General features: G+C 39.3%; 1 pseudogene; it reads left to right on the top strand.

The window, feature by feature from the left end:
* Positions 1-10844: 10844 nt before the first annotated feature.
* LOC100955477 lies at positions 10845-11940 on the top strand (annotated as a pseudogene).
* The last annotated feature ends 1024 nt before the right edge of the window (positions 11941-12964 follow it).

Genomic DNA, 12964 nt, shown 5'->3' with positions numbered 1-12964 from the left:
CACTTCATACGTGACCATTGATTGCTTTAATGAATGATTGGATTCAGTTTTTTCCCTCCCAGGTAAATTCCCTCTGGATTGTGCCATACCTCGCCCAACATTTCTCAGCAAGAACAATTAATCTCTTTGGTGGAAGAGTTCCTGTCAGCCATTGGTGCTCCCCATGTGCTCCTCCCAATCTTCGAAGGCTCGTAGCCAGAAGGAAGTACTCAAACCACAAAGGGTAACCAGGATTCTTGCATCATTCCCAGAGAGAGGGAGATTTTCCAAGTTCTTGTTGCTGTGGAGAGATGAGGTCAAACTATAAGAGGTCAGCAGTGCTCTCAACATTGCCTTTGTGTTGTTTTCATATAAATATTTTTACTGGGACATTTTTTGGCAAACAAACCCAGCTCCAAGACTGTAGAGAGCAGAGAAACTTTGCTCACCACATGCCAATGGTATGCACTTGAGTCAATTTAGGGCCAGTATGATTTGAAATCATGTCCTTTTTCACTTTTGTCTTGATGCTTTCTCACTGACTCAGTGTCTACCCTTTATCCTTTCTTCAAATGGGAAACATCTGGGCTAAAGTGAAGTCTGGGTCCAGATTCCTTACCCCCTTCTCCTACCAAGGAAGCAGCAGCTGTTTCTGACACACTAATCCTATTACAGATGTTTTGATAATTAACCAAAAGGCTCAATCTGGCAGCTTCTTGGTGGAGTAGCTAAACCAGGTTCATATATTTGAACATCTTTTGCCCCTCACCTTGAGTAGTTCTCTTTAAAGGGCTGTTATGTGATTTGGTTGGAGAAACTCTAAGAGGATGCCCCTATAGCTGAGTTTCTTTAAGAAAATGTAAACAATTGGTTTTTGATCATTTTACAGGGAATGAGGTTGATTTATCTCTCTGTCCTTTCCACTTTGTGATGTCTAATGGGGTGTCCACCCTGTGGCCCATGGGCCAAATGTGGACTATGGGAGAACAATTTTGCTTATTTGTGCTGGAGGATATCACAAAACTTTTGCACGGACCTTTTTTTCTTTTCTTGTTCATTAGCTTTCTTAGTGTTTATGTATTTATTGTGTGGATCAAGACAACAATATGGTGCAGAGAAGCCAAAAGGTTGGACAACTTTCTCTAACAGTGTTACTGACTGCTGGAAAGCAAATGGATAAATACAATACCACATGCTGCATTTTTTTTTTTTTTTTTTTTTTTTGGTCATGGTTCTACCTGGTTTACAATGCATTTGACCCATGTCTCTGAACCAAAGAGCAAACTGAAATAGTGTTTGGTAGTAAGATCTTGTGATGGTCAAAATGTGCTACTTACATAAAGCATTATTTTTATTTCTTTTTTTTTCCTCTTCCTTAACCCCTGTATCCAATATGAATCGAGGCCATTGCTTCTGTCTCTGCAATGGTTCCAGTGTCAGCCCTTATGTTCTCCCACAGTGTTACCAGCTTAATCCAGGCTGCCCTTGTCTCTCATATAGACCCTTGTGAGTATCTTCTACCTGGTCTCTTGAACTTCTGATTCCTTTGCTCACAGCATTATCATGATCTTTCCAAAGCAGGGAGTTGATTCTGCCCTTCTTCTTCTGATATGCTATTATAATAATTCTTCACTGCCTTCCTAGGTCAAGTCTGAATCCTATAGTATGGTATGCAAGATCATTTTTGCCAGGATCCGAGGCCACCTCTCCAGAGTTCCCAAATAACTTGTGATTGCTAAACTGTCTCATGACTCTTTATACCTCTGTACCTTTCCCCATGTGGTTCTATTTATCTGGAATGCCTTGGCCCAATTTGTGAAACTTATTCATACTTTAAGTTTCACCAAAACACTCGGCTCATCTGTAAAGGTTGCTATGACTCAGGAAGAGTTAATTGTCCTTTTCCTTCTCTTTATGTGGCACTTTACACAAACCTCTCCTGGCACTCATCAAAATACAAGACAATTATCTTCTTGCCTGATGACCAGTTCGTCACTAAACGAGTGACTTGCCATTATAGCATCCTATATTATAGACCAATGCCTGTCACATACCAGGTACTCAACAAATGCTTGTTTGATAAATGTATTTTGCAAGTAAAAAAAGGCACTGTGATGGAGGATCAGGGAACAGACGTGTTCTAAGCCTAGCTCTTCTACTAATTCATTGAAACCTCTTTGGGCTTGTTTTTTCACCTACAGAAAGCATGCATTTAGCTAGACTACCTATACAGTCTCTTTCAGCACTGAGAATTTACTATGTGAAAAATTCTCATGTGCTTTCCCATTTTCTTAGTTAACAAAGCCAGAACCAAATTCAAGATCATCAGACTTGGGATCTAATTGGTGTATTTAATATGTTTGATTTTTTCCAAAGCAAAGGTTGAAATTAAATAGGAAGATATACAGCAAAAGAAAAGGACTCGTTGACTCTAGTGTTGGTAATTGGTTGCATCAGCTGTTCATCATTGGGGAAAGTCTTGTCCTCTGGTTCCAGATTTCCCCTTTGTGTAACAAGGGCATTTACCTAGATTGCAGATACATGGTACTAGTCTTACAACTTCTTCTATGTTGAAGGCAGACATTGCTAATCAATTACTGAACACATTCTCACTGAACTTGCGTGCAGGATCAGAATTCATCTCAACACCATGCTACAGGAAGCCGCTTCTCTTCCATCAGTTGTTTATATGCAAGGAAAGTACATGAGATTAAAAATAAAAGAAACCTTTGAGAACCTTTACTATTCTTGACACTGAATATTTTCTGAAGTCCCTCCCAGTTCTGTTATATTCTAACAGATCCATAGTGGGCTTTCTGTATATTAGGACTCAAGTTTCTGGCCTCTGAGGGTGGGAAGGAGGAGGAGACCACACATGGACTCCTGGAATGGATGGGTTCTTTTGTGATAAGCCGATGCATAATCACTGTCCTACGAGTGACCAGTAGTCCTTTACTTTCTTTTAGGCCTAATGCCAATGACCTGGTTGCATAAGCCAACAAGGGTATCCACATTAAATGCATCTTAGCAGAGTGAAAATCAGTCATAATTGGGGACAGATGTGGATGCATAGTTCTCATGTATCTTTTTTCTTCTCAGTGAACTGTTAAGGAAGTGTTAACTGATTTTGGCAGTCTCATCTGCTTTCCAGAAGGCTGGTTTAGCAAAGCATTCGAGTAGTTGGGGGAATCCTTGATGCTTTTGTAAAGTAGATTACATCAGAACATTTTCTGAATCCTAATTAAATTAATTTTCCCTTTTAGTTTCTGGCATGTAACAAGTGTAAAAATAAATATTTGTGAAATGACTCAATTAGGCTTCTCTCTAGCTAGCAATTCCATTGCCAAGTGCCATGTTCTCTCCAGAATGATCCCTGCTCATCTGAGCATATATAGAATCTCCCCTCTGCCTTATGCCCCTGACTTTGAAAACAGCTCACTTGGAGTATAGTTAGATTCATGTCACAGATTAGCCTCTAAGTACGTCAGGCAGGACAGCACCTTATTTCTCTTTATTATAGATGTTATAATATTTATATTATAGAAATATTAGATATTTATACAATCAATTGTATATTGTATATGTTATGTCATTTTACATTATTATGGCCTGTTGCATAGTCAGCATTCACTAACTACTTGGCAATAAATTGTTATCCACACTCATGGAAAGATAATCTCTGAAATGAGAGGACAGAGACAAGAAAGCAAGGTTTGTTGTAATGTTGGGTAATACAGGCTTAAGCCATGTAAGCAGAATCATAATCTCAAGAATGTAGGGGGAGGAAGTCCCTTGGATTGCTAAGTAACGTATTATATTTAGTTCTAGCTAGTACTACCTTCAGAGAACTAGGAACCACCTGGAGCACACTCCTAGGTGAGGGACAAGTTGGTAAGGGTCTTAGCTCAGACTGTTACAGCAAATACCAAAGATAGGGTAGCTTAAATCAAAAGACTTATTTTTTATAGTTTAGGAGGCTGAAAGTCTGAGATCAGGGTGCCAACATGGTTGGGCTTTTGGTGAGGGCTCTCTTCTTGGTTCTGTCCTCACATGGCCTTTCCCTGGTGTATGCACACACAGCACATGGAAGAGCCCCAGTGGGGTCTCTTCATCTCCTAAGGACGCTAATCTCATCGTTCAAGCTCCACCCTCAGGACTCCACCTAAACCTAATTATCTCCCAGGATCCTATCTCCAAATATCGGGTTGGAGGTTAAGGCTTCAACATAAGGATTTTTGTGGGGGACACAAACATTCAATTCACAGCAGCAAGTGACCTGGAAAGCATATTGTACAAGGATTGGTTCAACTCTGGAGGCATTTGCTCAGGGATGAGCAGGCTTCACGCTGGCACCATAACTGTGCAAACACATCCCAAATCCTGCTTTATAGCAACAGGAGTAAGCTTCTCCTGCCTGTCTTTGTATGGCAAAACTAAGCATGTGTATATATCACACAAAACTCCACATTGCTTTTTGAATGAGATGTAGGGGGACTTATTGCCATAGAGAAACAAACATTGGGTGCCTGTCCTCTGCTTGGCAGTCCTCAGCCATCAAATAAACCTGAAAAAAGAAGCATTTCACAAAACAAATAAACCTAAGTAATTACTTAAGCTTTGGGAGCTAACAGATCTGTGATGCTATGTGGTGAAGCCTCTGAAGTATTTGTATAACTAGAAGTAACTGAAAATCTAGGGATATCTGAATAAGTGTAGCATCAAATACAGTCAAAGTTGGAAAAGCATTTGTCTGCTTTCTATCATCACCACTTATTTGTAACAGAGACAGGGGCAGTGGGCTCTTGAGGTCAGGGAAAGAGTCTGAGCCTCCCTAATTTTCCATTGGAGATTTCTCTTTCATTTCTTTTGGCATGTGTAGGAAGGAGGTATCTTCTTTTACCCACCAACTTGGGAAGCTGAATTCTTCCAGCTGGCCTGATTCTAGGGTAGTGGTTCTCAACCTTCCTACTGCTGCGGCCCTTTAATATAGTTCCCCGTGGGTCATGACAGGGTTTTGAAGCACAGAACAGAGCAGTTACTAAAACAGAAGTGAAATTAGGTGTGCTTTTCTACCCCCACATCTGTTTCCTTCACTGAACCATACTTTGTACCACAAAGTCTAATTAAAAGAATTTTACACCTAGCTACATATTACATTTTATATCTTCTCAAGGAAAAAGTTAGACTGAGCAATAAAGGAAGAATGTGCCAATAAATGGGCTGTGTCAACAAAAGCATGTGTCACAAAAGATGAGCTATTGTGCAGCTCTTTTATTTAGGCTTTGTGTCCTTAAATTTTCTTCAGTAACTTGCCTTCTAAGCCTATGCTAATGACATAGAATAATGACTGCCTGGATTTAATTTTTTATTAAAAGAACCCAACGTTCTATTTGTCCACTTTGTATGACATCCTGAATTTCTCCTGCCTACTTTACCCCCCAGAAAGTTGGACTTAACTGTGTCAGTGCCATTAACAGAAATATTCCAGCTCAGAAATGCTTTGGAGGACAATTCTTCCTCATTAAACAGAAACTAGCAGAGAAAAATGTGTTTCTCTTTGGATAGTGACCAGAACAACCATGACCAAATTATCCAGAACCTGGAGTATAAATCTGAAATATAAAAATGGAGTTGGAAAATGATGCCATGCATCAACAATGAAGACCAAAGGTGTGTCTACAAATTTATTTGGATTTTAGATAAAGAAGAGAATGAACAGTTCAAACAACTTATACTTTTTTCTTTTTTTTTTTCCCCCCCATCCAATTGACATTGATTACTTAAACAGTGGTTCTTAACCTTTTTGGACTCAAAGTCTTCTTTAAGAATTTGGTGATAACTTTATACATCTACCTTTGAAAAAGACTCAGTTTGAGTTATACGGAGATTAAATAAGATCCTCATATGAAGAGTTAAGAGGTTGGGCACATAATGTAAACTTAAGGTCTAATTTACTACTCAGAACTCAACTGACCCTTACTGATTTTCATGTGAATTACCGTCTCTGGTTCCAGAAGTTCAGACCTACATTTTTATAACTTTCTAAACCTTCCTACTGAATATTCATCCATGTATGTCATCAGTAATTAAAATTCAATCTGCCTAAAATTTAACATCCAAGCTCAAAATCTGAGTCAATTTGATTTTTCTTTCTTCTACATTCCTTTGGGCGGTTGGTTAACGCATTCCACCCGCCCCATACCTGTGATCTCTTACATCTCATCTGTCTTTGCTGCTCCCTTTGCTAGTCAGGTCCTTATTTCTTCTAATCTATAGTTTGGCTACAGATTTCTAACTGGTCGTCTCATTTGTATCAACAAAGTACACATCCAACTTTTTCACCTTTGACTCAAAAGCATTTAAATTTCTTATCTCATGGATTATACCCCCAATTTTTAAGAATGATAGTCAAGACCCACCACCAGAAACTTCAATTCCTATATTTTTAACTAAAAGTTTTCTCTTTACTTGGTGACTTCACATATTTTGGCAGAACCCTCAACCCTTTCTTAAGAATCTATTGCTATCTCCTGCACTTGCCTTTTTTCCCCCTGTCATTTTTCCATTTGGAGAAGTATTTTTTTTTCTTTTGAACTTCCATATCATTATACCTACATCTCATGTCAAGCCTTTATTGAGGTATAATTTACATACCATAAAATTCATTGATTTAAATGTGTAACATCAATTTCCAGAGCTGTGTAACCATGCTCACAATCCAGTTCTCTGTATATATATATATATATTTTTTTTTTTTTTTTCTCTTTTTGGCCAGGGCTGGGTTTGAACCTGCCACCTCCAGCATATGGGGCTGGTGCCCTACTCCTTTGAGCCACAGGCGCCACCCATGCATATATATTTTTTTGATTTAATATCTACAGTACCAGGCACCATAATCAACACTTCACTTTCATAATTATAACCACTCTGAAGGTAGTAATTATTTCTGTTTTATGAATGAAGAACGTATGCTTGGAGATATTAAGTAATTGTCTGAAGTCACGCAGCAATCTGGAGGCTAAATCAGGATTAGAATCTAGACCTGCCTGATTGCAAAGACCATATTTTTAGGCAATATTACATAATGTTTTCAAATAAAAAAATCCTACTTAAAACTGTAACCCACTAAATAAAAAGTGAGTTTGTTTTACCCAGTGTTGTATCCATGGTGCCTAGAACCTTGTAAGGAAGCACTCATTAAACATCGGGTAGTGACTCTGTGAGTGCATAGCTGTGTTTCATGATGGGGTTCTTTTAGAGAACCATGCTTGTCTTAGGTGTTGGCGTAATTTGGGTAACTGTGATTCGGGCTGAAGTTGGAGGGGTGAAGTTTTATCAATTCTATTGTCACATGATGGAGTAGAGCCACTGATATAGGCCGCCTTGATAAGAATTAATAAATAATTCCTTAGGGTTTCTGTTTTCTGTTTTATAACATGCAATGGTGGTACCCTAAATAGTTATCTTAAAATGATGATAGTGAGAAAAATGGGGGAATAAAAGTAGGAAAAAAACAGAAAAAGAAGGAAGGAAAGAAGGAAGGAAGGAAGGATCACTGACATCTAGTGGAACGAGGACAACTTCTTTTTCCATATATATATATATTTATTAAATCATCACTGTGTACATTAATGCAGTCATGGGGTACAATGTTTATGTCTTAACATTATATCCTTCCCATTTCTTGCCTCCAGTAAAGAATAAGTACTCACTCTCATAATTCTTTTTGATTGTCCTGAAGTTCTAGGATTTTCTAGATAATATGGATCTGGTCCAATGATAATTAAATAGAACATTTTTTGTTGGTGGCTATAAATTTTGCCAAATATAAAAAAAATAGACAGAAAGGGAGAATTTTTTTTTTTTTTTTTTGAGATAGAGTCTGACTCTATTGCTCCCGGCTAGCGTGCCATGGCATTAGCCTTGTTCACAGCAACCTCAAACTCCCTAGTTCAAGCAATTCTCCTGCCTTAGCTTCCCACCTACGGACTGCAGGCATGAACTCCATCTGGCTAAATATTTTTTCTATTTTTAGTAGGGGGGGTCTTTCTTCTGCTCAGGCTGGTCTCAAATTCCTGAGCTTAAGTGATCCTCCCACCTCTGCCTCCCAGAGTGCTAGGATTACAGGTGTGAGCCACTGTATCTAGCCAAGAAGGGAAAAATTAAGTAAAGAGAAGTAATATCAGAGGAGGGAAGAAATATTGAAAAGGAGGGAAAGAAAAGAAAAGTGATTGAAGCAAGAAAAAAAAGGGGGGACAGAAGAATATAGAGAGAAAATGGAGAAGAGAAAAGGCAATGTAAAAAGAGTTGAAGAGAAGGTGGACAGAAACGTTTGAAAAGAAGAAAAGAGAAAAACTTAGCTCAGACTATTTTAACCCAGACTGTTTATTTTGAAGCAAAATTTACTAAATCCATGCTTTAACCACAAACCTTCAAATGTAGTGTGAGCTAGCAGTCTCCACCCTGACATTTCCCCAAATGTTGTACTGCTATAAAGACTGCCGCATGCATGAGGTCCTCTCTGAGTTCCAGGCCGTGTTTGAAAGCAAACCTAAAAGCACTGGTTTTTCATTTCCACAGAAGGGGAGGGTTCCTGCCTTATGTTAGCCAGACACAGAGGGGCCCAGTGCGCAGACACACACTGCCAAGGATATGTGAGTTTTACATTGCTGCCTGGAGGCCAGCTTGTTTATATCTTTCCTGATCCCATTCCAATGTGATCTCACGCATCATGACAGGGATTCTATATCACTCTGTTGAAAGTCATCCTCATTAAGTGAATCCTAGAAAACTCTGCAAGGGAGAGTGAAGAAGGCCTTGGCCTGACCTGGGACTCTGCAAAAGAAAAAAGAATGCTGGACTTTCTGTCTTAAGTTTAATGTTCAGCTTTCAAGATAATTCATGCATCACATAAGCCCTCTTGAATCTGCCTGGCAAATGGACTATATATTTTGTTTATCTGGACAAATCGACATGTCCATTTTGTTTTTCAAGACATTGACTTTTTGTCTTATATTGAGGTAAAAATGATCAAACACAGCTATAGCTCACAGAGAAGGTTGCTTGTAGTGTGAGATTTCTATCATATCCTTTTTGTACTATGAGACACTGGTTCAGTTATTCGTATTTCTCGGTGCTTAATTGTTTCTAAAACACTGTTAAAGCCAGTTGCAATGTTTTATGTAATTGTGATTTTACTAGATCTATTTTAACTAGAAACCCTAGTATTTTGAGGCACTCAAAATAGAATGAGGGTATATATTCTTCTTGTTTTATAAGGCAGAGAGGTGGTAATAGACATGCTGTTGAGGTATCACCAAGAAAGAAGGAAGTTGATCACATTCCCTTAACTGTAGTTAGTGATTTCTCCTTATTTCTGAACCAAATGTGTTCAACATCTTAAAGCATCTGGGATTAAGTAAACATTCCTAGAGTGTTTTGACACTAATCTCTGTATGCCACAATCATATACAAATGCATAAAATGAAATATTCCAGACTCCATATTGGTTTTCTTCCTTAGAGATAATAGTAGGGACCTTGCACTCACTCAATGACTGCCTCAAGAAAGGAAAAGAACATTTGATGGGAGAGGAATTTTCATGATCTATTCAGCCTATAGATTAACATAGCCCCAATAGTCAGATCCTTGCGGTATTTGCTAAGTATTTCAGAGTTGATCCAATTTGTTTATATTTTGAGGGAAATACACTGTATTGTTGGGTTTTAGACTTTAAGCCTTATGACTCTTCAGCAGACCCTGCCTCTAGAGAAATGTGTAACCCAGGGCTGGAGGGTGCCTATCTGCCCTCGGGACATCACGCTCATCCTGGGCTTTGTAGCTATCCCACTTGCCTTTGTCCCTATTGTCCTAAACAAGCCTGTGACCTGCAGAACCCTGAAGACTCCATTTGTATTTCTGGCCTTTATACTTATTTATCTCTCTATGGAAAGTTGCCACTCTACTGGGATAATTTTATTTGCCCAATTCAATTATATTAATTAACACTTAGTGAAAGATGATGTTCTCGGTGCTTCATGGACAAGGACTCAGCCCTCATAACACTTTTGTTTTCCCAGCTTTGAAGATTACTGAAATGGAATTTAAATAACTCGTCCATCCACCTGCCTCTTGTGGGTACTACACAGCAGATTTGCACCCAGGAAGCTGGACTCCAATCTGTGCTCTTAACGGCACACTACCTCTCACCAAATCACCCCTTAGATGTCCCTTTCTCCAAGAAGCCTTCACTGTTCTATCTAAGGCCAGGTTTATTGGTTTTGTCTTTTTCCTCCAGGAGCTCTGACAGTCTCTTGCATTTCCTCTCTATTACTGTAGTTGCTACTATGCTGTAATCACCGATTTCTTTATCTCTTTCCACAAATAACTGGTGAGCTACCTGAGAGAAGGCACTCCATCTTTTTCCTCTTCTTAGAACCTGACACATAGTGGACCTGTTAATAAATGTTGAAAGAATGAACGAAGTAGTTGGCTGGATCCTATACCTGGTACCACCTTAACAACTCTGCTTCCCTGGGCTGCCTAATTCACAGTAAAAAAACAAGTAGCCACTTGGCTTAGAAAATTTCTCCCTGCCTTTGAAATTTTCTTATTTTTTCCTGGATACTGAATACCATGAAGTTAAAGCCTTACTTAATAAAAAAAAATTATTAAGCACATATTATTTTCCAGGTGCTGTTCTAGGCACTGAGGATATATTGGCATCTATGAACAAGATAGAAAAAGATCTCTGCCTTCAAGAAGCCTGTATTCCAGTCAAAAGTCACAGGTTGGGTTCCCTGGGAATCATACTCTGATGTAGAGTTTGGAAGAGGGGATGCTGCTCTCTTTTTCTGGCTGGAACCATGGAGGGTGTTGAAGAGAAGAAAAAGAAGGTTCTTGCTGTTCCAGAAACCCTTAAGAAAAAGGGAAAGAATTTTGCAGCAATAAAGATCAAGCATCTGAGAAAGAAGTGTGCCCAAAAGATGCTTCGAAAGGCATGGAGGAAGCTTACTTATGACAAAGCTAAGCATTATCATAAAGAATACAGGCAGATGTACAGAACAGAGATTCGGATGGTTGGGATGGCAAGAAAAGCTGGCACCTTCTATGTACCTGCAGAACCCAGATTGGCGTTTGTCATCAGGATCAGAGGGATCAATGGTGTGAGTCCAAAGGTCCAAACGGTGTTGCAGCTTCTTTGCCTTCGCCAGATCTTCTTCTTCTTCTTCTTTTTTTTTTTTTTTTTGAGACAGAGCCTCAAGCTATCCCCCTGGGTAGAGTGCTGGGGCCTCACAGCTCACAGCAATCTCCAATTCCTGGGCTCAAGCGAGTCTCCTGCCTCAGCCTCCCAAGTAGCTGGGACTACAGGCGCCCGCCACAATGCCTGGCCATTTTTTGGTTGCAGCCGTCATTGTTGTTTGGCGGGCCCGTGCTGGATTCGAACCCACCACCTTAGGTGCATGTGGCTGGCACCTTAGCCACTTGAGCCACAGGTGCCGAGCCCTTCACCAGATCTTCAATGGAACTTTTGTTAAACTCAACAAGGCTTCCATTAACATGCTGAGGGTTATAAAACTGTGTATTGCTTGGGGGTACCCAAATCTGAAGTCAGTAAATGAGCTAATCTATAAGTGTGGTTATGGCAAAATCAATAAGAAATGAATTGCATTGACTGATAACAGTTTGATTGCACGATCTCTTGGTAAATATGGCATCATCTGCATGGAGGATCTGATTCATGAGATCTATACTGTTGGAAAACGCTTCAAAGAAGCAAATAACTTCTTGTGGCCCTTCAAGTTATCATCTCCACGGGGGGGGAATGAAGAAAAAGACAACCCACTTTGTAGAAGGTGGAGATGCTGGTAACAGGGAAGACCAAATCAATAGGCTTATTAGAAGAATGAACTAAGGTATCTGCCCTGATTGTTTCTGTAATCTGGTCAGTAAATAAACAGTGACTGCTTTCAAGTTGGAAAAAAAAAAAAAAGAAGAAGAGGGGATGTTTCTTCTGGGTACTCTGAGGATCAGTGAGGAAGAGCAGCAATGCAGGATTGAACAGAGGAAAAAAACTGAGCTGTAAATGCAAGTTCCTCAACAGGCTTGGCCACCCCTGGGGATGTTTCTAGCCAAAACAGACTTGTCCCAGCTAAAATAGATAGGCCTTTATCCCTGCTTTTATTAATTGTTTTTGTCTGTGCTCTCCCAGGAAGGAAATGATTTGGATCAAGGTGGCTCTCTGCAGCTCAAACAATCCCTGAAGAGACAGAGAGTTAAAGGCCTTTTCTGATTAGAGAAAAGGATTTGCCAACATATCACCATATGCCCCATGCTATGTATCATAGAGTTCTAGTATAGGTAGATCTAAAAATATACACCTAAACCCAAAGTCCCTGGGTGTGTTTTGCTTATTTTTTGGCTTCATTTTAGGCAGCACACTGTGTCAAAACATAACCAGAGACAGATGATCGCAAGTTTATGTGCTTTAAGAAACAAGAGAATAGTATAATGTCAATTATTCTATAGTGAACAATAAGTAATAAAGAAATGTGATGATTTCCATTTCATACAATTTTATTATTTTCAGTAAATGTAATCTTATAAAAAAATGAATGAGTGCTTTAAATGTCTTCTATAAAGGTGGCATGGTATTTACAACCTTGTAGACTTCAGAAATATTAATGGTCCCGGAAGAGAAAAAGTCTTTCCAAAATGCCTGTACCAAATTTTGGCTTCAAGAATGTAGTCACTGAATATTTTGGGTCCCTGCCAATGTTTGAGAAAAGAGGCCAAGGAAGATTATGAGATCCACCAGAGAAATACCTATTCTTGGTGGCTCTCCAAATCTCCGATTATGGTCCTGTCTTGTTCTCTACATATTGAAAGGGCTTGGTTAATTCCAGAAGCTTGCTTTTGGCCACCTATTGTCACTGCTTTCTCTTCTCCCCTCTTCACCTCCATGGCTCTAAGGATTTATTCTGCT

Source organism: Otolemur garnettii, unplaced genomic scaffold (genome assembly GCF_000181295.1).
Source record: "Otolemur garnettii isolate 467f Iridium unplaced genomic scaffold, OtoGar3 scaffold00001, whole genome shotgun sequence".
Classification (NCBI taxonomy): Eukaryota; Metazoa; Chordata; class Mammalia; order Primates; family Galagidae; genus Otolemur; species Otolemur garnettii.
This window is presented reverse-complemented; position numbering and strand designations above follow the sequence as displayed.